The following is a 21,718-nucleotide window of genomic DNA, read 5'->3' as shown; positions in this document are numbered from 1 at the left end:
GACTCATCTAGTAGGGATAAAAAAGGAGCTGAATGCTACGTTTTGGATGAAGGCCAACTTGGGGATTTCCTAAGTACTTGGGAAAGGATTGCATTGAAAGAGAGGGTGGCGGAGCAGCAATAACCCAGTCAGAAAAAAAGGCTGTAACTGGAGTTGACACATAGCTAGTGGAAAGGAGGGTGGACAGAAGCCCACAGCAAGCTCTGTGGGGAGAGGGCGGGAGCCTGCGGGGAAGTCTCCCCTAGACTTAACTTGTCAATGGCAGGCAAAGAGCTCTTAAGGACTCTGAGCCAATCCCAAAATTACCATATTTCATCCTCATGGTTACCCTTTGGGGTTGACAGGGACTACACTTGTACCCCCATTTTTCAGAAGAGGAACCTGAGACTCAGAGAGATGGTGTAAAGTTTCCCAAGCTACAAAGCAAGCACAGGGCAGAGCCAGGCCTGCAGTGCAGGTCTTCCGACTCCAGTGGGTGGCAGCATGCTGGGGTGAATGAGAGCACATAAAGCAGATAGCAGGTGACAGAGGTGAGGCTACCTTGCCTCCTTGGCATCCTTTTATCCTGGTTTCTGTAATTCTACAGCTGTAGGTAATGGTAACACCTTATGGAGCTCCTCCTGTACCCACTCTTAGGTCCACTGCTCTAATCGTTTTTGAGATAGAGTTTGTGTTACTGATTCTCCCTTCGGACTCTGCCTTAAAAACACACTAGATGGACATTCATTTGCCTCTGTTTATAATGACAGACTAAAGGAAATTGTCTCAGCCTCTGAGGACTTGGTCATTTGCAAGTACTCATTTGCAATTAGACAACTTACAGCTAGCTATCCATCTACAAGGAAGACGACGAGTTCTCTTTTAGCCACAGTCAGGTCCCAAAGTGGAGGCTGGGCCCAGGCGTTGAGCACTGTTTTGGCTTACTGAATCACCTGGGCACCACGGGAATTATTTTGTAAAGAAAAGTCTCTTGCGCATTTCCAAGTACATTTTTAAAAGCAAACAATTTGCTGAGTCATTTGTTGGGGTCAATTGAATATTGCCACTTGGAAACTACTGCTTATCCATCTAAGAATGATTCTTTAAGCTGGTAAGGACACAGCTACATACAATAGATGAACAAAAGCTATGAATATGTAGAGAGGGCCAACTAATCACACTGAAGCATAAATTATTTCAAAGAAGCCCCCAGATTACTGTTTTCTGCTAATGAGAAGAGAATGTTTGACTTTAAAACCTTTCTAAGTAGGGCCCCATGCTCTCTGAAACACGAGTCTCAGCTTCGCAAAGGTGGCTGAGGCTCCTGTTAAATTAGGGGAACAAAGGGAAGGCAGAGCTTTCTTCTCACATCAGTTGAGCATTACTATGAGCTGTCAGAGGATGAAGATGATAAGGAGGGACTCTAAATCCTGATTCCTGGGACTTTCATGGTGATTGTTTCATGGGGGCCTTAGGAATTTGCAGAAGACTCTTGTCATCTCATTTGTCCAGTGTAGGTGATTATGTGATGAGGACGATCATTATGAAAACCTCCTGGAACACAGCAAATGGTAGTGTTTAGTTTAAAACAGACTCTCAGAACAGTAAGTTGAATTTATCTTGTTTATTTATTTCACCCTGCCCCTCTCAGTGCTTTCTGCTACCCTTTCCATCAGTTCTACTCGTCAGGCATGTTCCATCTCAATTTCCAGTTCACTTCAGTAAATACCTTACTGTCCTGTATCAAACTGTCTAATTGATGGACTCTATGAGAATAGCTCCTCGTTACTTTACACTACACATTGTAGTAGATATAAAAATTTGTTAGACACAATCTTAATCTATTTAGGAAGAGAATAACTGTGTCAAAATAGAGCCAAGGAGACCATCAGATAATTCAGTGCCAGACCATAGGAAATTTCTGGCACTCGGTTCAAAGTTAAATAAATTCAGAAAAAGAGACTCTTTGGGTTCAGGTGGTCAGGGAAGCCTTCTCAAAGGTGAGAATTGAGTGGAATAATCCATGATGGCTTGAGTTCTGACAGAAAGCAAGTGCATAACACTATACATGAATGGCTTGCATGCAAGTGTTACACAAATGTGGCCATTTCATTGTAAAATGACTCAGTCCAGCTGCTACGTGCTTAGATTATTTGTATATACTTAGCACTCTGTTATTTGTCTGTGCCCCAGCTCTCCTGAATGGACCCAATTATACCACGGTGCGCTGTGGCTGTAGCTGGAGTCCAGATGGGAAGTCAGATCTAGGTGAGCCAGAGCAAGCTAGAAAAGGTGATGGAGCCTCTTTCTCTAAAGACAGTTGAGCGACAGGGGCACATTCAAGGCAGAAATCCAAACAAAGGCCAGAGGATAAACATACAGGGACTAGGTGGGCCAGGGCATCAGCAACCAGGTAGACAGGAGACGCTGGGCATATGGACACTTCCAAACTAAGTCCGCCTTCCCCAGACAGATGGACTTTATGCTGGAATAAAGTGAGGGCATGAATTGGATAAGCCAGATTCTGAAATAGGAAGTAATTATTTAAGAGAAAGGTAATTTGAGTATGCTGGGTGTAGTGAGATATATGGGGCAAAACAAATAGGCGAAATCTTTACTCACTGTGCTTTTTGGGGTCTCAAATAGTGCATAGTTTTATGTAGCTCAATGCCAGATAGTAGAGCAAGAAAATATATGATATATGTAAAAATTGGTTGTGGGGAAGTGGTCATATTGGTCCTGAAATATGCTAACTGAAGCTCTCAGAATGCTGAAGTTTGATCTAATCAACCCTGGATGTGCCAAAGTCTGCCAGAACCTCCAGGTCAGAGTCTCACATATGGCTGACTGTAGCCCATCATCTCAGTGTAGACAAACCTTATGATTTTCAATGAAAGTGCTCATGCAAGCCCTTTAAAAACCAAGACCTGCATATTCTTCATGAAAATGTAAGAGTCCCTGACATTTAGGGTAACAGAAGGAGTTGCTCTGATATTCTTTGCTAAATTTACAAGATTTGGCTAAAACTCCAAGCGTCTGTCCTATCCCAGTGGAGTATTAGTCACTCTGTAAAAGATTTAGCGGACTGTACTCTGGTGTGTGAGAGTGTTAAATGCCATGAACTATGTGACTGGTTGGCAGATCCATCTCCCAGATTCAAACTCAAGCAATTAAAAATTTTTCTTCCTAAATTTTTTTATTTTTACTATTGACTGTATGGAGTCATTTAGTTTAACTGAACTGAGACCTAAGCATTCAAATCCTTTGTGAGAGGAAGAGTAGAATAACAAAAAGGAATCACAGAGTGTCCATTACCATTTGAGTGGTCTTTTAAAGGTTGGACAGAATTCTAAGATTCTTAAAATGTTTTCCCACTAGTTCTGAAGGATGGCAAACATTATCAGGAGAAAAGTTCTGTGATCAAATACTTTGTGAGAAATCATGTTAAGCAAAGGCCAAGAAGTTTCTTTGCTTTATGGCTTCTTAGAATATTTCATGACTAACACACATTATGAATCAAGAGGGTCATAGGCTTATTTCACTGAGACTTTTTTTTTCAAGTATGGGGACAATGTTCCTATTAGAAATGCTGATTTGTTCTTTTGAGAAAGGAAAGCAAGACCCAGAGTGGTCAAAGACTTTGCTTAGAGGTATAAAACTACCTACGTGCAAATGGCTATAGAATGATTTACCTGAACAATGGTCCACATGGTAGTATAACGCTGCATGTACAGTAGGAGTAGAAAAAGATGGTAGCAATTTCTGAAACAATGAATGGCCACAGATTTGAAGTCTTGAGACACATTTGGTAAAGAAGCACGAGACCAGAGGAAGCAGCCCTCTGGCCAGAATGGTCCATGCAAAACCCTTGGCGCTGGGCCACAGCTCCCAGTCCCCAGAGAAACTCGCCATCAGTCATCTTCATATCAACTATGATGTGCACAGATATTTTGGCCCCAAGAATAGAACTGGTTGGATTTCTTGGGGGAGTGGGCAGATGTGCAATTAAAAGAGGGTGGTACTCTCTAATACTGACCACTTGTGGTGGCTTATAAATCTGAGAAATAGCTAACAAGGTGCACATTAGTTTACACTTTTCTTTTGTTTTGAAATTCATGTTTGAGTATTTTTCTGAGCATGTCTTGAAAAACACCACTAGAGAGGGACTTTACTTTCCATTAATAATTTTAAGAGGAAAAGTTTGAGACCCACAGATCCCAAAGTGTTACATAAATAATACAAGAAACTGCAAAATGATCTTATGTAAAGTCACTCTACAAGATGCATATTTAATTTGCACCTACTAATAAAACAGATGCATGTGAAATTATTTAGGGTGACATGCACTACTCTGAACAATACGATATCTGCTCAGGATGCCAAGGGCATGAAACATAACCTGTTTTTAATCGAGCATTTTATCACCAAAATAAGAGACAGCTTGTGTTTTATATATTTCTGTAGTACATCATTATCCAACAATAAATGCAAAAATAAATTACAAAAAGCAAACTTTAAGCAGGAAAAAAATTTAAAGGCCCAGATTTTATTTTTGGATTTGGCTGTTCAAGGATTTTATGTGAAAACTAAGAAATGGCTCAATGCCACACTGGTTATTTTAAAAGCAAATCTTTAGTATTTTCCTTTTAACTTGACCACATCATTTTTAATATATTATAAGAATTATCTTTGAAGAATAGCCCAGGGCATTCTTAAACATGTGACTCTCAAATTCAGAACTTATTTTGACTTTGTAAAAACTCAGGAAGCTTTCTTTTAGTTGAAATAGGTTATCTCTCCCTACGCACATGCACACACACACACACGCACCCACACACATGCACACAGAGTCAAAGAGGTAACTGGCAAATCCAATGGTGAAAGTAGCAAAAAGAGAGCGCACAGCAGGAGTCCCCTTAGAAGGCTTTGGTGTCTAGGGCTATTCTGAGAACTCGTAATCACTGTTCAGCAACAACTATAACCTTTATGATTATAATAAATGTCAAAGGTAGTCTTGAAGGAGGAAAAAGCCCCTACAGAATATTGCTTTTTGAGCTATAAATATGGAAAGGTCAAAGGGCAGCTCCTCCACTTGCCTGGAGACCATCTTTGGTGGTGATGATGGTTTATTGGGTGTATCTGCCTTTCATGTCTTTCTGATTTCACCACCAGTTGTGTCGCCTCTTCCTCATCGAGGAATGGTCTTTTCCTCTTGCCCCATCTTGCTGCCTTTGCAAACCTTCTCTGCTCTTGCAAGGCACTGCTGACCTGCCAGGGTACACCATCCTGCAGCATGAGGGTGGGACCTGAAATGAATTTTCTGTTGGGGTGAAATATGTGGACAGATCTGAATCTTACTCTGACCCATAAGAATTGTGGATTCAGGAGTCTATAAGGAAGTTGTTCCCTCCTTTCTTCATGCACAATCCAGGAGGTATTTTGGGGCATCTGCTGTACTCAAGGTACCAGCTGGGTGCTCTCAGATGAAACAGGCCTGTTCTTAAAGAGGTTGTAATCTAGTAAACATTATAATGAAAATTTTTCAGAGGATAAGGATGAAGAATAAGCATTCTTCATCAGCAAGAATGAGAACTTACAGATGTGTGAGTCCCTCCCTACAGAGGCAGCCTATACCATTAAACTCAATCAGGTTCATGAAATCCTGGCCTAACTGGAGAGGCATAGGCTGTTTCTGTTTCTGTTCTTCAATTGGTTCCACACCCTCTCATTCATTTTTCTGATTAAACATTTCCAAGGAAGTTGTCAGAAGCATACCCTGCAATGGCTGTGTGCTCACATTCTATGCAATAGAAATGACTTATTTTTGCCTGTCATAGCAGAAAGTATTTAAAATGCTATATATATGCACACACTGAAGTTTTATCTACAACAACATGATTATATTTAAAATGCAAAGCCTCACTATTTAAAGGAATATATGGGTACATCTCAGAGATGTTGTGGGTTTGGTTCCAGAACACCTCAATAAAGCAAATATCTCAATAAAGTGAGTCAAATGAAATTTTTGGTTTTCCAGTGCCCATGAAAGTTATGTTCACACTATACTTTAGTCTTTTAAGTGTGCAATGGCATTATGTCTAAAAAACAGTGTACGTATCTTAATTAAAAAATGCTTATTGCTAAAAAACGTTAGTCATCATCTGAGCTTTCAGCGAGTCATCATCCTTTTGCTGGTGGAAGGTCCTCCCTCAATGTCGATGCTGCTGGCTGATCAGGGTGGTGGATGCTGAAGGCTGGGGTGGCTGGGGGGGTTTCCTAAAATAAGACAACAATGAAGTTTGCCACATAGATAGACTCTTCCTTTCATGAATGATTTCTCTGCAGCATGCGATGCTCTTTGGTAGCATTTTACCCACGTAACACTTCTTCTGGAGTCAGTTCTCTCAGAAACTGCCACTGATTTATCAACTAAGTTTATGTAATATTCCAAATCCTTTCTTGTCATTTCAACAATCTTCACAGCATGCTCACCACCAGGAGCAGATTCCATTTCTAGGAACCACTGTCTTGCTCCTCCCTAAGGAGCAGCTCCTCATTTGCTACAGTTTGATCATGAGATGCAGCCATTCACTCACATCTGCATCTCCACTTCTCACTCCAGCTCACTTGTTATTGTCACATCTAAAGTGATTCTTCCACTCAAGTCTTGAACCCTGAGTCATCCATGAGGACTAGAATCAATTTCTTCTAAACTCCTGTTAAGATTGATATTTTGATCATTTCCCATGGATCATGAATGTTGTCAATGGCATCTAGAATGGTGAATCCTTCCCAGAATGTTTCAATTTACTTTGCCCAGATCCATCAGAGGAATCACTATCTATGGCAGCTATGGTCTTATAAAGTGTATTTCTTAAGTGATAGGACTTGAAACTTGATGTTGCTCCTTGATCCATGGCCTGTAGAATGGATGTTGTGTTAGCAGGCATGAAAACAACATTAATTTCATTGAACTTCTCCATCAGAGCTTTTGGTGACAAGGTACATTGTCAATCAGCAGTGATATTTTGAAAGGAAACTTTTTCCTGAGAAATAGAACTCAATAGTGGGCTTAAAATATTCAGTAAACCATGTTGTCACTCAAGCTTTTTGGTTACATTTATAGAAAACAAGTAGACTTAGCTTTATATTAAGATTTTTTTGCATAGTAAATGAGCATGGGTTTCAATTTAAAGTCACCAGCTGTATTAGCTCTAGCTAGAGAGTCAGCCTGTCCTTTGAAGCACTGACTTATTCTAGCTATGAAAGTGCTAGTGGGCATTTTCTTCCAATATAAGGCTGTTTTTCTGACATTGAAATCTGTTGTGTAGTGTTGCCATGTTCATTATCTTAGCAAGATCTGCAGCATCTACACCAGCATTTGCTGATGTTTTGGAAATTCTTCTTTCCTTAAGCCTCATGAACCAGACTCTGCTAGCTTCAAACTTTTCTCCTGCAGCCTCCTTGCCTCTCAGCCTTCACAGAATTGAAGAGAGTCAGGGCTTTGCTCTGGGTCAGCCTTTGGCTTAAGGGAATGTTGTAGCTACTTTGATCTTCTATCAAAATCCCTAACACTTACTCCACACCAGCAATAAAGCCGTTTTGCTTTCTTATTTGTGTGTTCACTGGAGTGACATTTTTAATTTTCTTCAAGAATTTTTCCTTTGCATTCACAACGTGGCTAATTGTTGGGCTCAAGAGGCCTGGCTCTAGCCTATCTTGGCTTTCAACATGCCATCCTCACTAAGCTGATTCATGTCTAGCTTTTGATTTAAAGTAAGAGACATGGGACTCTGCCTTTCACTTGAACACTTAGAGCCTATTGCAGGGTTATTAATTGACCTAATTGCTATATTGTTGTGGCTCAGGGAATAGGGAGGCTTGAGGAGAGGGAGAAAGATGGGGAAACGGTCAGTTAGTAGAGCAGTCAGAACACACATACCACTTATTAATTAATTTAGTTGCCTTGTGTGGGTACAATTCATGGCATCCCAAAACAATAACAATAGTAACATTAAAGATCACTAATGAAATCACCATTAAATATATAATAATAATGAAAAAGTTTGAAATATTGTGAACACTACCAAAATGTGACACAGAGACACAAAGTGAGCAAAGGACATTGGAAAAATGTACCGATAGACTTGCTCAATGCAAGGTTGTCACACATTCAATTTGAAAAAAACACAATGTCTGGGAAGCACAATAAAGCAAAATGTGCTAAAACAAGGTATGCCTATAGTGATGAATTATTTTGTAAACTGAAAAAAGTCTTTTGAAATGTAAACATCCACCTCATGAGTTCTCTGGCTTGAAAGTCTGGATTTGTGTATGTTTGGTTCTCCAAAAGTAAGACATACTTTTGCAAGTGTCGTAGGTGAAAAATTCTAGCATGGACATAAATAAGACTTTGCATCTCAAGTACTATATAAACTTCATATACCACCCTCATTTTCCTTTGGCTTCACTTTTACTTACTTCACCTGTTTTATTTTTCTTCTTCTTATACCGTAAATTTCTATGTAAGATGACTTAAATCCTTTCTGTAATAAGATGAGGTATTAATAAATAACTACAACTATGTGTCTTACTTCTCTCTAGTTTGGAAGCAGGAAAACCCTATTCAGTTCTGTGGTACCATTAAAAACTTGAGCTGGGTCCTGGTACAGACCTATTTGACTCACAGTTTATTAAAAGTTAAAGAGCAGTGCCCTTTGTGGCCCTAAAAACAGGGCATACATTTTTGCTCTAGAAGACATGGTTAACCTTTTATGTTGGAAGGTGGTTTCTGATAAAACTTTGTATATGAATAAGACAAAAATACAGGCTGCCAGCTACCCTTCCGGAACAGCAGAGGCCAAGAAAACATTTTCAAACCTTTTATGTGTCAACAGAATAAAATATTTTGAAGACACAAAAGTCACATATGGCTATCCCAGAATATCACAATCCATGAATATGAGTGTTATTGTTTTTTGTTCTGCTAGAAAGCTTCACACGCTCTTTCACAGATATGCCCAGTATAGCTTGATTCATAATAGATTCATAATAGATGCTGAAAGATGAATACACGAACTGACTGCAAATCAGTTCCCGGTGTTTTATTTGCTGTTGACAAAGCCAGTAGCATTTTGCTTGCCATGGAATGGGACTAGGGAAATTTAAATACTGGTCTGAAAAGCAAATGAGATGGGTGTATGAAACTGAAAATAGCTGTGGGACAAAGTGACTTCGCTATTCTTTACCTCAGTGAGTCCTTCAGAAAGTGCTTTTCAAAACTTTCTAGTAACAATTTCTCCCCACTGGAATGTGAATGATAAAGGAGAAATCGTCTGCAAAATCCTTTAGCATGCTTTGAGGGAAGTTATGGTAAAATACAGGTAACCAGTTTAAAGCCAGTATTATACATTTTTTGCTTTTGTAATACAGAGAACCCAAGGAATTGGGAAACCTGAGTTCTGATTGCCACTCACCTGCTGACTGACTGTATGACGGTGGACACCAGTCTACCTGACAATCAGTCCACCCATATTTAGTAGGAAGTTCAAGGCATCATTCTGGATAGAGGATACATAAGATAGAGCTCCAGTTCTCTTGGAGCTTATAGGCACTCACTGTAAGAGAGCGGGAAGATATGTGCACAAACAAAAACAGAGTGGTAAAACTACAGACTATGGGAGTAGAGAAGTTGGAACTAAATCATCTTGGTAGGTGTTTCTGAACTCTATGTTGCTATAAAAACCATGTCTTGACTAGGAAAACAGTTTCACTCTTTCTGACTAGGCTATGTCCTAAGAAATAATTGACTAATGAAGGGATTGATCATATTTGAATGGGCCTGATCCTTATAAACTTTATGATAGAGCTGGCAGTGGTTAACAGGCATGAACTCTGGGTCTCCAAGCTGGGGCAGTGAGTGGGGCTGGAAACTGAGGTGCACCATCAAGGCAAGTAATTGGGAATGGGGAGACCAAAAAGAGATGGCTCAGCATTTCAATAATTGGCCAGCTTGGTGTGGAAAATTCAGGGCAGGAGACACAGACGTGCAAGCAGCTGACATGGAAGAAGGTGATCAAAAAGAAATAGGCTCACAGCTTCTGAGAGGGTGTTCATGGCCATGGACAAGGAAAAAGCAAAGAGCCACAGTCCTGGGACAAGTAGAATACAAGACAGTCCACCACAACAGAAAGTCAGGGGCAAGGATCAGAGGAGAAGCCGGTTAAAGAAGCAAAGACAGACACAAGATGTAAGTGGAAGCAAAGGTCACGTGAGGCTCAACGCAAGGCTGTTTACCAGAAAATGTAAGTCTCCATCCAAGCAGTGCATATTCTTGAGAGGTGAGGGTAAGACAGTGTGGTGGCGGGGAATGGACTGTGAGACGAGGAGGAATTCAGAGGCAAGGAGCCGGGTCAAGGACTTCTTTTGCAAGTTAGACTTCTTCAGACATAATTAAGCCTCTCGTCATGGATGGATGTCCATTTGTCCTAAATGTGGTGTATTGGAGCTTTCCAGAGAAATAGAACCAATTGTTTGCATGAGCGCGGGCGCGCGCGTGCGCACACACACACACATACACACACCATAGAGAAAGAGAGAGAGATTATAGAAACTGGTTCATGTGATTACAGAGTACAAGAAGTCCCAGTCTGCCATAGTCTGCCATATGCAAGCTCAGTTAAAGAAACAGAAACTGGAGATCCAGGAAAGCTGGTTGTATCATTCAGTCTGAGTCCAAAGCCCTGAGAATCAGAAAGCCAGTTTCCCAGGGCAGACGAAAATGGATGTCCTGGCTCAGGCAGAGAGCATGAATTCTGTGTTCCTCCACCTTTTTTTTCTATTTGGGCCTTCAACGGGTGACCACCCACACTGATGAGTCTACCAATTCAAATGCTGGTGTGTTCTGGAAACTTCCTCACAGACAAACCTAAATGTAATGTTTGACCAGCTCTCTGGGCATCCCTTAGCCCAATCAAGTTAACAACAAATTAACCATCACATGTGGCAAGAGGAAGCTTATTAGGAGCTTCTAGGGGAGTGTCCCTGTCTGTTACGGAGATGCACAGGAAAAGATACCCTTCCCTTCCTCTTGCAGAGCTCCCACCTGAGTCTTGGTACTGTCACAGCCATTTCCCTGCCAGCCTGAGAATGAAGAAGAGCATGGGGGTGGGCAGAGCCATGGGATCACAAGGAGACAGACTAGGCAGGAACTGAGACAAGTCATGTGCAATGCCTGACTCACCTCTAGACTTCCAATTATGTGAGCCAATAAAATTCTTCATTAAGCCAATTAACTGGATTTTCTGTAGATTGCAGCCAAATGCATCTTATCTGACACAGTGCCTGAAGTGGGAACCTTTTCATCACTAGCATGCTAGTCGACAAATCACCTCTGATCCTAGGTGGTTCTAGCAGCAGAACCAAGTCATTAAGAGAGAGCCAACTAATAATAAATATTGAGCCTGCTTCAATTTTGAGGCTGTGTGGCATAGCGCAATGGACCAGGATCAGGGCTGGTCGGGGCTCCGCCACTCACTGCCTGCGTGTCCACAGATGATCCACCTACCTTCATTGGCTCTCTTCTGCAGAATGAGGGGTTTGAGTTACACACACACATCCTCTGCAGATTCTCTCCAGCTCTATAATTTCTTTAAACAATTCGATCAAATTCAACACGACAGACAGGAGCATTTATGCTCCAGGCCTTGTCCTAGGCACCAGGCATAGAACGCTGACACACGGCTCCTCCTGCTGTGGAGATTGGAGGCTGTGGCAATTCTACTACATTCAGGACAACTAACTGAGGATGTTCTTGATGCTTTTATGTGAGGCCAGATGAAAACCATCAGGACTTTTGGTCCTAACAGATGATGCCAGAGAGAAATATGGTTTATATGGAAGTCAACATAGACCAACTGTTCCCCCTGCACCCTCTTTTTTTCCTCCTAAAAGCAATTCTTGCAGCTCAAAATAGGAAAACAGGAAAAAAAAAAACAGAGAAGAGATTTAACTTTTCTCCTTCTGAGAATCTGAGAGCTAGGGTACTTTTGAGGGCCTTGTAATTTGCTCCAGTTTAAAATTAGGGCTCCTGGATTTTGGGTTCTTCATTTTCTGGGGAGAAATTCTTAACCACTCTGTTTTGCGTTTTCTCTGAAGATAAGTAGAGAATAAGTAGACTGTGGTTGCTGATTCCCTCCTCCCTTATTCCTAAAGGATGCAAAGTGGTGGGAGGTCTCTGAGAAGCAGTGTCCCCAGCCCATTCCTAGCAGGGCTGCACCCCTGCCCACAGCGCTGTCCGACAGTTGACGACTCCCCCAGCCTCTCCTGCTAGTGATGGCCCCCACTGGGGTGATCATACGGGAGCTTCCAGTTGGAGAGCTCCTCATGCCTTTGTTTTCTTGAGTTCCTTATGGTCTTGCCTCTCTTGACCACCCCAAAGGGTGCCTGTGGACAAAGCCAAGTGTGGTGGAAAGATCACAAACTTTGGAATTAAACAGACTGGAGTTTAAATGTCAGGTCCATTGCTTACACATTATGTGATCTTGGACAAGTTATTTCATTACTTGGAGCCTCAATTTCTACACCTGTAAATTGGGAATAATAACTTATACCATTGTAAGTACTAACTTGAGAGCATGTGCAAAATATCCCGTACAGTGCCCAGCAAAGAAAATGTTCAAGAATGCCACCTCAACTTTCTCCTTCTCAGAATCAGCTGGTCAACTGGAGATCTCTGACCACTCTCGGGGTTGGGGCAGGAAGCTAACTGCAAGATCGCCACTAACCACTCTGGTAGGCATTCTGGTACTTTCCAACTCTTCTAAGAAATAGGTCTTCTGAAGAACTCATGAAAATATCCTGAGAGCTGCAGCCAGAAAGCAAACCTGGGTAATATCTCAGTTTGTTAGGTGCTTGGTTATGGTGTTCCATTCTTTCTGCATCCTCTGTCTTTTTGCTGCTGCTTTTTCTGATCCTAATGTGCTAAGGAGGTTTTTCCAGATCTTCTTCATAGCGCATGGGCCCCAAAGGAGACAGACATCCATACAGATCACCTCCCAGGAACAGCGATCATTCCCAATATGGTACAAACTCACACCACTTCAATGGGGGAGGATCTTGAGTTGGGTTGCATTTGTATAGGAAACGTTCTCATAATGTAACAGTGTCATCGAAGAGAAAATACAGCATAAAACATGATTTTAAAAAGGTATACCTGAATTTGCTGAAAACAAAACTTGGTAGGTTACTAAGAGAACATGTTGAGGAACATCTTCAACCTTGGAGGTTAAAAATACAGTAGTAATCTTTTTCTCACAATTTCCTCACACTGTTATCTCTGTGATGTCATCACAGCACTGTGACAATATGATGAGGCTAATGTTTTCCTGCACTGACTGGTTTTTATTCTTGCATTCAAGGGAAATATACTGCATGATGGTGTGATTAGACTCTAGACCTTCTGCTCTGAGGAAATAAAGATGGATCAGAAATAAACATTATTGTTAAGAAATTTCAGAGCAAATGGTTTTAAACTTTAGATCTGTCAGGCATTTTGGAAACCTTCCTAGTGGAGAAGATATTGGATCAATAATTGTGTTTTTGCCTCACTAAAAGTCCAAAATCTGTAGGAGTTTCAGTCTTTCCATATATAAAGGGAAAACAAAATAGAGAGCTGGAGAGTGGTGGCTTCAGGATAAAACTGATGTGACACTACTGAGAAATAAAAGGCAATTTTGCTGTTATTTAATAAATAAAGATATGTATTTAGGAGCATTATCTTCAGCAGCTGTCACCATATGGGACACAGAGCAAGCTCTCCCTGGTGTTTCCTAGGAAAAAAGTCATTGAACTTGTGGCTGAGTGTCAACCATTTTTTCAGGTCTTCAGGTAAAAATATCGGCAGGAAAATCAAAGCAAAAGAAATATGGAAATAATACAATACTTATCTATAGTGTGCAGTCCAACTGTGCCATAAAATTTTTGTTTCCTTAGTGCATTTACAAGACAGGAAAAATATTTGTTGAGTACTTTTTGGAATGGAAATGACAATTTGTGAGGGCAACAGAAAAACAAAATCATATTTTAGTTAGAAAAAGAATCTCCAAATCTATAATTATCTCAGGGTCTGTCACACCCAGACATCTCAGTGGAGGTAAGAGTAACTGGTTGTATTCCATTCTGGAGTCCTGAGCGCAAGAAGGAGAAAGGAAATCAGGCAGTAAGACCAAGGACATAGGTGAGGACCACGTGGCTCTGAAGCCTCATGAGCTAAGAGCCACTGCGGACACTGTCTGCCAACCTTTTCAAATGCTCTGCCCTCGAATCTTACCTGCTCAAGGATCATAAGAAAATAAGCCACTATATCTCTGTAAATTCTTGCTTAACCACAATGCCCATGAACAGTAGCATAATGACAAATTGTGTCCTCTTCTATCTCCTCGTCTTTCCTAACAGACTTCTAAAAATGCCAGTTGAGATTGCACTGAAACGCAGGTAACTGGAAATCTGTTCTTCCACTTCCCGTTGAAACTTATGGCAGATAGTCTCAAACCCCACACATGCCTGTCGGGAATTTGCAAGATCAGATGTCCTGAGAACAAGTCTCTAAAATTGGGGTGTTTATGCTCTTGGTGGGTAATGATGGTCTTGGGGTGTATTAGTACCTGAAGGCACAGGATAAACTTCATGGTGTTTTATCTTGTAAATTTCACTCAAAGATTTGGTACACAGAATTTTATTTTATTTTTTATTGCAATTTTTTTCATTTTATTCTTTATATAAGATGGGCATCTATGTTTAATCATATCCACAGATTACCATAATGAACACAGATGTGTCACATTATTTTTAAATAAATGAACTTCAATATATTCTAAGGTTTAAAAAAATAATGCATCATCATGACACAAAAATAACACCATCACAGGTGAAACTCCCTCCCAAGGTTTTGAATATAGATTTTTTCCCCTTAAAAATGAGAATATACTTATCTTTAATTAAAAAATAATGAAAAAAATTTTTCATTAAAAAAATGAATTTAAAGAAATGCATAGAAGAATGAGGAATACATAGTGGTTTATATTTCCCAAGATGTTTTTCTATGAATATTTATTCAAATATAAGTGTAATTTTAAATACTGTTTCATAACCTATTTTTTGCTTTGCATAGTAAGTTATCACAAACTTAGCTACTTAAAACAGCAAATATTAATCATCTCAGTTTTTTTGCCAGGCTGCAATCCAGTTGTTGACCAAGGCTGCAGTCTCATCAGGGGCTTGACTGGGGAAAGATCTGCTTTTGATCCTTTTCAGACTACAGGCAGATTTCATCTCCTTGCAGCTGCAGACTAAGGTTTCTATTCCTTGCTGACTGTCAACCATGGGCTGCACTCAGCTCTGTGGCTCATGGTCCTCTCCAGAGACCCTCTCCCAACATGGCAGCTTCTTCAAAGCCAGCAAGGGGAAGAGAGTCATTATGTTTAAAATGGTAGCACAATATTCCACTATATTAAGGTACATAATTTAACTATCCTCTATAGATATGAGGGTGTTCCCAATTTTTCTCTGTTATAAATAATGCTGCAATACAACTTTATGACTTTTCCAGCTATTTCCTTAGGAGAATGCCCAGAAGTGGAATTGCTGTATCAATGGTATGTACTTTTAAAACTTTTTCATACTGCAAAATAGCTATCTAGAAAATTAATCCCTTATACTTTTACTGAGGACATGTAAGACTGCTCATTTGTGCACATACTTACCAACATAGGCATTTTCAAAATTTAAGCTTTGCCCATCTAATGATGAAAAATCTCATTGTTTAAATTTGTATTTCTTTGATTGGTGAGGTCAAACTTTTTTTATTGTAGTTGATATACACTATTGGTTTCAGGTATACAGCACAATGATTCCAGTTATTTACATCATTGAATGCTTAGCCCAGTGTGTAGTTACCATCTGTCAACATACAAAAATTTTACAATATTATTGTGTATATTCCCCATGGTATATTTTCATCCCTATGACTAATTCATATTACAATTGGAAGTTTGTTCCTCTTTAACCCCTTCCCTTATTTCACCCCTCTATCCTCCTCCCCCATGGCAACCACCAGTCTCTTCTCTGTATTTATGAGTCTATTACTATTTTGTTCATTTTGTTTTTTAGATTCCACATATAAGTGAAATCATATGGTATTTGTCATTCTCTGCTTGGCTTATTTCTCTTAGCATAGTACCCTCTAGGTCCATCCATGATGTTGCAAACAGAAAGATTTCCTTCTTTTTCATGGCTGGGTAATATTCCATTGTGTATATGTACCACTTCTTCTTTATCCATTCACCTATTAATGAACACTTATATTGCTTCCATGTCTTGGCTATTGCAAATGTGATAATAAGCAGAAGAGTGCATGTATCTTTTGAATCAGTGATTTTATTTTCTTTGGTAAATTCCCAGGAGTGGAATAACTGGGTCATATAGTATTTCTATTTTCATTTTTTTGAGAAACCTCTATACTGAGAAACCTCCACAGTGTCTGGATCAATTTACATTCCCACCAATGGTATACAAGTGTTCCTTTTTCTCCACATCCTTGTCAACACTTGTTATTTCTTGTCTTTAGGATAGAGGTCATTCTGACTGGTGTGAGGTGATAATTTCATTGCGGTTTTAATTTGCATATCCCAAATGATCAGTGATGTTGAGCATCTTTACATGTGCCTGTTGTCTTCTTTAGTAAAATGTTTATTTAGGTCCTCTATCCATTATCAATGGGTTAACAAAGGGTTATTTGTTTTTTGGTTTTTTGGGGTTTTTTTGGTTTTGAGCTGTACAACTTCTTTATATATTTTAGATACTAGCAGATACATCATTTGCAAATATATTTTTCCCTACAGTGGGTTGCCTTTTCATTTTATTGATGGTGTCCTTTGCTTTACAGAAGCTTTTTAGTTTGATGTTGTCCCACTTGTTTATTTTTGCTTTTGTTTCCCTTGCCTGGGGAGATGTATCCAAAAAAAAGTTACTAATGCTGATGTTCAAGAGTTTACTGCCTGTGTTTATTTCAAGGTGTTTTATGGTTTCAGCTCATACATTTAGGTCTGTAATCCATGACATAAGAAAGTGATCCAGTTTCATTCTCTTGCGTGTAGCTGTCCAGATTTCCCAACACCATTAATTGAAGAGACTGCCTTTTCCCCATTGTATATTATTGCCACCTTTGTTATATATTAATTGACCATATGAGTGTGGGTTTATTTCTGGGCTCTTTATTCTGCTTCATTGATCCATTTATCTGTTCTTGTTCTAGTACCATACTGTTTTAATCATTGTAGCTTTGTAGTATAGCTTGAAACAAGGTGCATGAAATCCCAAGCTTTCTTCTTTTTTAGTATACAGAATATTTAATGCAAACAAGGAGGTGTGTGTGTGTGTCTGCATGTGTGAGATAAAAATTTTGCAGCACTTTAAAAGATAAAACAAGAAACTTAAAATTTTTTAGGCTTGCCTGTGCTTCCTCAAGCCCTAACCCCAGACCCTCAGACAACCTGTTATCTGGAAGAAATCTTAGTTAGAAATGGGTCATTCTTAGAAAGAATCTGAAGGATGAGCAGGTGGAAGGAGGGAGGGACTTCTTACAAGGAGGTCAAGTCTTTAACTCTCCTTTACCATTAGGGAATAATTCAGTACAAATATTTAGAAATCACCTCCTTTAGGAATATAATTTCCTTTTCTCCACCATGCCAGCCGCATGTTGTACCATCCAACACCCAACCCACCCCAGTATTAGTAAGTTGAGGGTTGTTGCTGAGCTGTTTTAGTTTTTTAGAGCAGCAAGTGAAGGTAAGTTTTCCAAGATGTGTGGGGTAGTGGGGAGGGGAGGAGGATGTGAAATAACGGAGGGAAGGGTGCCTCTGAGCTGTGAAAATAAAAACTCACTTCCTCACATCATTAAAGTGAATAAAATTACATCTTCATTTCTCTGGGAAGGACTTTTGAGGTAGGGGTTGAGATCTCCCAGTTCTAGGAAATTAAATTAGTTCCTCAAGTCTAAAACTTCCTAGGAGAGTGCAGCAAATAGAAGATGGAAGGGGGGTGATGGTAAGACTTTTATTTCCCTGATTTATCTGTTCTTTGTTTTGGTTCCTAACTGGGTCATTGTATTGGCAGGGGGCCTTCTGCTTCAAACTGTGTCTTTTCACTGTTTCCAGTCATTTTCATTGAAGGGGAAACCTTCCTCTTTAATGAAGGCTACCAACAACCTGTTATCTGGAAGAAATCTTAGTTAGAAATGGGTCATTCTTAGAAAGAATCTGAAGGACAAGCAGGTAGAAGGAGGGAGGGACTTCTTAAAAGGAGGTCAAGTCATGCTGGTAAAACTCAACAGTGTATATGGAGGTGTCTCTTAGAATCATTCTTTGCTCCCCAAAGTAACTATCATCAATGCTAGTCCCAGCCTAGCATTGTAGGGACATCTACAATGCCACCAATTCATCTGTTTATACAGAAATATTTATTGACCACCTATTCATGTTGCTTTGCATGCTGGAGATAAAAAGATGAATGGATTTTTTTTTTCAAAAAGCTCATTGTCTAGAGGGTAACTAACACATAAATAGATCATTATAAGAAGTTAAAGGGGTAGGGAGAGATGCAGACTCAAGTCATTATAGGAGCTCCAGAAATGGTGACTGACTTGAGCTGGTAGTGACCATGGTTAATGTTTGACCGGGCAGCTTCCAGGGGGAGATGAAATCTATGAATGAATTGGCACCTATCTACTTCTTCAACTTCATCTAATTCCCCTCTTCCTCTATTCATATATACTCTGGGTGTACTGGCTTCCTTTCTGTTGTTCTTCTAACAGGCTGCGCTCTTCCTTGGCTCAGAGCCTTTACTTTTGCTGTTCCCTCTTCCAAGAGTGCTTCTGCTCTTAGCTTGACTGGTTCCTTCTCATTATTTATTCTCATCCACACTCACCTGCCTGGAAAGGTCTTTCCTGGCCACCTTAACCAAAATGTTCTGTGTTAGTTCAGATAGGTTAGATTATGGTCACAAGTAAATGCCAAGGTATACAGTAGCTTAAGTACAATTAGGTTTACTAGTCACTCATGGAATAGTCCAAGGTGGGTGTGTCTAGTTGGCAAATGACTCATTTGTGCAGGAATTCAAAGATCTTTTTTGTGGCCCTGCCATCCCCTAGGACCTCTTTGTTGTCTACATCCAGTTGGCATGGAGGGGATATACCCAAGTCTTAAAAACTTTGACCCAGAAATGGCACATACCACTTCCATTCACATTCTATTGGCTAGAATGGACATACCTTGATGCAAAATAGAGGCTGAGAAATGTAGTTTATTTCTGTGCCTAGAGAAAAGAGGAAAGAGACCTTTGAAGACCTACTAATGCATTTGTGTGAACTCTACCACATATCCCTTCCCCATGGATCTACCTCACATCTTCCTAGTTTTTCCCTTTGTGGCACTTCTTATAGATCTGCCATCATCTTGTTTATCAATTTTCTTTCTTATTATGTTGGCTCCTGTCATCAGACTGTAAATTTTGTGAAGGTGGGGATCTTCCTGCTCAAGTTAATGATGTATCCTAACTCTTAGCAGAGTATTTGATGTCCAGAAGAGAGTGAGTTAAACACTGTTGACTGAATTAACAAGTGGATGAATGAGCAGAATCTGGACAGATAAGTAGGAGAGGAAAGTAGGTGAATGCTTGAGTGGGGAGAGGAGAAAGAAGGGCCCAAGCCAGAGGGGATAGTTTAAGCAATGACATGGTGGTGGTGGTGGGGGACAGTCCAATGTGTGCAGATAATGACCTTCCCTGGATAACAGTACATTATCCAGTGAAGGAATGGTTGTTGATGGAGCCAGAGATGTATGAATTCTGCTCCTCCTTCTTCAAAGGCATTTAATAATTTATTCCATGATTTCCAATATTTCACAAGCTTCAAGAGGATCTCTTTTCTGAAATATATGTCAAAGGCCTTCAATGGTTTGAGCCACCTTTATTCCGCCAACTCTATTTCTCACTATTCCTCTATCTTCCTAGGTTCGGCATGTGAATTTCCATCACCTTTCCTCTGATTCCCCCCGGCTGCTAATCATTCCTCTGGGACATCACCCTTCCTTTTCCCCAAGTGCTACCCATATTCTAGTTAAATTTCATATCATCCATACAAATTTCCTCAATCACTCCAGTGTGCCTACATCCATTTCTTTTTGTATTTTAGAAAAATATGAGTTATACTCTCCCATATTATTGTTTCATGATTTGTGTGGTAGTCCTGTCTCACTGACGGTATTTTAATATCCTGGAGTACTGGCACTATGCCTTAGACTTCTGACCTCTGACATCATTCATTCATTCATTTAACAAAATTTATGTGCACCTGACAGCCGAGGATCAGGGATGTACTCTACTCTGTCAGCCCTCCCTCAGCTATGCCTCTGACAGTGACTTACTAGAGATGCAAAACTGCATAGGACACACCCTTTTTCTCGAGACACACACAGCCTTATGGGGGAAATGGGTAATTGCTGGGCCAAAAACAGGGAACTATTTCCTTCAAATCGGGATTTAGGAAGTATGTGTCCCAGTTGCAAAAAGGGTCCAGTGGGCCACATTTCCACTTGTCACTAGACAGTCTCTCATATAATCCACTGGGTAGAAAGAGAAGTGTTCTAAATTCTAGCTTATGACTCCATTTACATTACTGGAGTGTTTTAAAGCTTTCAAAGGAACCTGAAATTTCAGTTGAACTCAAGGAGAAGTGCATTACCGCCTCATGTTATATCTGTTCATTTGTGATCAGGAAAGTCAATCCTTTAGCTCACTTGGGTCTTACTGAGGCCACAGGAAGCAAGCTGTTGGCTATTTAGTAAGCATTAGCCACTGGCTGGGTGGAAACAATGGCCTGAAGACCATTTTTCATCCCGCTGAATGATTAAGAGGCGACCTGTGATCTCAAGGAGGCAGAATTGGTGGTGATTACACTTTCACTTTTGTTTTTGTTTTCTCTTTCTCAGCCTGGCTTTCCCATGCTCTTATCATCGTTAATTTTGATGTGTTATTCTTTCTGAAGAGGAAAAGAAGGAACCTGGGTGGTGAGCTGACTTGGGGGTCCTGCAGGAGGATGGAATGGCCCGGTTTCCTCCACAAAGTCATCTTGTATCAGTTATTAAATGTCACCAGGTCACCTAAAATTCCTACACTGTTAAGTTTTTATGGATACTCCTCTGTTCTGGGTGATCACAGTGAATTCTGGGACAGAAAGGATGCAATCTCTCTGAGTATAGAACTTACTCAGCAATTTGCAAGAGTGAAAATCAGGAGTATGGATGGGCAAATTCCAACTTCACTTTGTTAAGAGTTTCTATGACCTCTATCGGGCCTCTGACAAACAGAAAATGTCTCTATCCATTCATATTTTTATCTCTTTATGCAACTCAACTCACTTCCCAGTAGACTCAAAGTGATGGTCAGAGAGAAAAGAGAGACATTAAATGGCTTGGAAAATTTCTAAGACAGATATTCAGAGGTAACATTGTTGGCCCCATAGCTTGGCTTTTCTTGCTTCTTCTCTTCTTTTTATCACCCCCAATACAACAATCTTGTGTGTGCCCCCCACAACATTATTGGTTTACTGCCAACCCAAGGCTGAGATCTTCTAGCCTTTAGCCTCATGTTCTTCATTGCACACGTGTAACAGGGACAGTTAGTGTCC

This window comes from Manis pentadactyla, chromosome 16 (assembly GCF_030020395.1).
Source record: "Manis pentadactyla isolate mManPen7 chromosome 16, mManPen7.hap1, whole genome shotgun sequence".
Classification (NCBI taxonomy): Eukaryota; Metazoa; Chordata; class Mammalia; order Pholidota; family Manidae; genus Manis; species Manis pentadactyla.
The sequence above is the reverse complement of the archived record's forward strand: the minus strand, read 5'-3'. Positions refer to the sequence as shown.